Here is a 4,379-nt window from a genome sequence, read left to right as displayed (position 1 = left end):
GTCTCTCTCTCTGGCTGCCTCTCTGTCTACTTGTGATTTCTCTCTGTCAAATAAATAAATCTTTAAAAAAAAAAAATAGGGGCGCCTGGGTGGCTCAGTGGTTTAAGCCTCTGCCTTTGGCCCAGGTCATGATCTCAGGGTCCTGGGATCGAGCCCCGCATCGGGCTCTCTGCTCAGCGGGAGCCTGCTTCCCCCTCTCTCTCTGCCTACTTGTGGTCTTTCTCTGTCCAATAAAAGTATATAAAATCTTTAAAAAAAAAAAAATAGATGCTGCACTACATAATTTTGAATATAGCAATCTTATAGGTATGCAAGTTATTTTTGGACACCTTCCTAGAAGTGGGACTGCAGGGTGTGTGTGTGTGTGTGTATTTTTTTTTTTAAAGATTTATTTATTTAAGAGAGAGAGCACTCATGTAAGTGTGTGGGGGTGGGACAGATAGAGAGAGTCTTCAAGCAGACTGCCCTCTGAAGGGTGGGATCCCTTGCCCCATGAGATTACCACCTGAGTGAGACCAGGAACAATTTTATTTGTTTATTTGAGAGAGAGCATGAGAACTTAAACCCTGAGATCAAGAGATGCCTGATCCACTGACCAAGCCAACCAGGTACCCCTGGATATACACATTTTTAATTTGGACAAAAATTGCCATATTACCCTTCTGAAAAATATGACCAGTTTTGCAGTTCCATCTGCAATGTATCTGAGTACCTGTCTGGGTATGCTATTTTTTAAATGATGAAAATATGTCGATGCATGTTTGGGGTTATTTGTGTACCGATGATATTTGAAATCCTGGGATGAGATGAAACTAGAGTGATTAAGAAGGCAGTGAAAATAGAGCAAGCAGGGGTGCCTGGGTGGCTCAGTGGATTAGGCCTCTGCCTTTGGCTCAGGTCGTGATCTCAGGGTCCTGGGATAGAGCCCTGCATTGGGCTCTCTGCTCCGGGGGGAGCCTGCTTCCCCCTTTCTCTCTGCCTGAGTCTCTGCCTACTTGTGATCTCTCTCTGTCAAATAAATAAAATCTTAAAAAAACAAAACAGAACAAACAAACAAAAAAAAAACAGAGCAAGCAGCCAAGATACAGTTCTTAAACATGCCAGTATTCAGAGGAAAGTGAGTCAGCAAAGGGAGTCAAAGAAAACTAGCGCTGTATAAGGCACACGGGTTTGGACTGGGGGGCGGGGAAGCAGAACTCTACAATAATAGGGCCACTTCAGAGAACAATTTAGCATCATGAGGTAGCAATGTGCAGTAATTCCACTCCTATAAATATATCCTAGGGGAACTCCCACAAGGCACCAGAGAAGCCCCAGAACATTCATTATAGAAAAAACTAAAGGTCCGTGGAGGGGATAAATTGTAGCATATGCATAGCATGGATCCCTTCTCACAGTGAAAATACATGAACTATTTGTGCAAACATGGATTCATCTCATATATAATGTTAACTGAAAAAGCAAGGTATAGAATGATACATTCAGAGAGAAACAATTTATACAAAGTCTTAAAACATGCTAAATAAAGGAATTCTTTAAAAAATCTTGGTAAGGGGTGCCTCGGTGGCCGGGTTAAGCAACTGCCTTTTGCTCAGGTCATGATCCTGGAGTCCTGGCATCGAGTCCCACATCTGGCTCCCAGCTCCATGAGGAGTCTGCTTCTCCCTCTGACCGTCTGCTCTCTCATGCTCTCTCTCACTGTCTCTCTCTCAAATAAATAAATAAAATCTTTAAAAAAAAAAAAAAAAAAAAAGGTCTGGGTAAGGCGGGGCACTTGGGAGGCTAGTTGGTTAAGCCACTGCCTTTGGCTCCTGAAGTCCCTCAGTGGAGTCCCAACAGGAGTTGCTTCTCCTTCTGACCTTCTTCCCTCTCATGCTCTCTCACTCGCTCTCAAACAAACAAATAAATAAATAAAAATCTTAAAAAAAAAAAAAAGTCTTGGTAAGGGTGTCTGGGTGGCTCAGTTGTTAAGTGTCTGCCTTCAGCTCAGGTCATGATCTCAGGGTCCTGGGTTTGAGGCTCCCTCGCCATTGGGCTCCCTGCCCAGCAGGGGGCTCCCTGCCCTCCCACTCCCCTTGCTTCTCTTCCCTCTCTCTCTCTCTTCCTCTGTCAATTAAATAAATAAATAATCTTAAAAAAAATTTTTTTAAAAGGCTTGGTAAAGGGGTTTCTGGCTGGCTCAGTGGGTAGAGCATGCCAACTCTTGATTTCAGAGTCATAAGTTTGAGCACCACAATGGGCATAGAGTTTATTTTCTTTTATTTTTATTTTTTAAAGATTTTGTTTATGGGGCGCCTGGGTGCCTCAGTCAGTAAAGTGTCTGCCTTCGGCTCAGATCATGATCCCAGAGTCCTGGGTCCAGTGCCACATTGGGCTCCTTGCTCAGCAGGGGGCTCCTACTTCTCCTTCTGCAGCCACTCTCATTCACACTCTCTCTCTGACAAATAAATAAACAAATAAAGTCATCTAAAAATAATAATAAATAAGTAAATAAAATACTTAAAAAATAAAAAATAAAAATTTTATTTAACCAAGAGCAAGAGCTAGAGCACAAGGGGTGGGGACACAGACAGAGAGGGAGAAGCTGACTCCCTGCTGAGCAGGAAGCCCCACCGGGGTTTATCTGAGCCCAAAGCAGTCCCTTAACTGACTGAGCCAAACATGTGTCCCTAGAGTTTACTTTTAAGGAATAAAATAGAATGAAAGTCTTCATAAAATCATAGATATAGGAGAGCCTGGGTGGCTCAGTGGGTTAAGCCTCTGTCTTTGGCTCAGGTCATGATCTCAGGGTCCTGGAATTGAGCCCTGCATCAGGCTCTCTGCTCAGCAGGGGGCCTGCTTCCCCCCCCACCCCCACCCCCCTACCCCCGCCTTTGCCTGCCTCTCTGCCTACTTGTGATCTCTATCTCTGTCAAATAAATAAATAAAATCTTTAAAAAAAAAACAAAACCAAAACCATAGATATATACCAAACACACACACACACACACACACACACACCAGGCAGCCCTTGCCTATGCAGTGTTAACAAAGCACATGCATATTACAACCATGCAAAATGAGGACATATATCTCTATTACTCACTATGTATACTACATAGAGGACATAACATAAAAATGTTAAAAATTGACAAACCTGATTGGTGACTCCATAAATCTTTCTTAGAATTCTTTACAATTTTCTTACAGCTAGAACAACTTTGTAATAAAACTTTTGAAGTAAATCCAAAGGAATTAAGCAAAATAAGTAAAATGAAAGAGTTGTGAGTGCAGTTAAAGCCACTGAAGAGGATGCCATTTGAAGTGACAATACTGGGTATGTAAGTTCGTGATCCTGACCAGCGCAGAGTTCCTGAGGAAATCTAAGCAGAAGCCAGAATGAAGAGGACAAGACCAAGAAAAATGAAGAAGTGTGGACTACAGGGGCCTCACACTCTGGGGGTGTGGTAAGGTATGGAGGACTGGGAGACAGAGTTGGGATTCTGAGCTTTCTTCTTTGGGTCCAAAACTTAGAAGAAAAGAAATGAACATTTACTTAGTTCTTTCCAGAACATTCAAAGAGATCTTCTGAAATAGGTTGTTTTTTTGTTTTGTTTTGGTTTTTTCTGAAGTAGTTTTTGCAAACTGAAAGTTTACAAACTGTTTCTCTAATAGTTCCTGGGTCCCTGAAAGAAATTAGGTACTTTGGGAGGCCTGGGTGGCTCAAGAGGTTAAAGCCTCTACCTTCCGCTCAGGTCCTGATCCCGGGGTCTGGGGATCAGGCTCTGCGGCAATCTGCTAGGTGGGGGGCATGCTTCCCCCTCTTTCTCTCTGCCTGCCTCTCCACCTACTTGTGACCTCTGTCTGTCAAATAAATAAATAAATAAATCTTTTTTTTTTTTTTTTAAAGGAAAGAAAAGGAATTAGGTACTTTGTCCTTGCTTTCTGAATACAAAGACAATGATGTGAAGTTCTTGGGGCTGGACCTCACAATTTGGGCAATCTTTTTTTTTTTTTTTTTTAAGATTTTATTTATGTATTTGAGAGAGAGAGAGAGAGAGAACATAAGCAGGGGGAGAGGGAGAGGAACAAACAGACTCCCAGCTGAGCAGGGAGCCTGATGCAGGGCTTGATCTCAGGACCTTGGGAACATGACCCAAGCTGATGGCAGATACTTAATGCACAAGCCACCAGGTGCCCTGGGCCATGATTTTTAGTAATGTGTGGAAAAATCAGTAGATTTTCTCTTCTCGAATAATTTATTTTATTTTATTATTTGTTTGTTTGTTTGACAGAGATCACAAGTAGGCAGAGAGGCAGTTAGAGAGAGAGGGGGAAACAGGCTCCCTCCTGAGCAGAGAGCCCGATGCAGGGCTCAATCCCAGGATCCCGAGATCATG

This window comes from Mustela nigripes, chromosome 5 (genome assembly GCF_022355385.1).
Source record: "Mustela nigripes isolate SB6536 chromosome 5, MUSNIG.SB6536, whole genome shotgun sequence".
Classification (NCBI taxonomy): Eukaryota; Metazoa; Chordata; class Mammalia; order Carnivora; family Mustelidae; genus Mustela; species Mustela nigripes.
Note: the sequence above shows the minus strand (reverse complement) of the source record.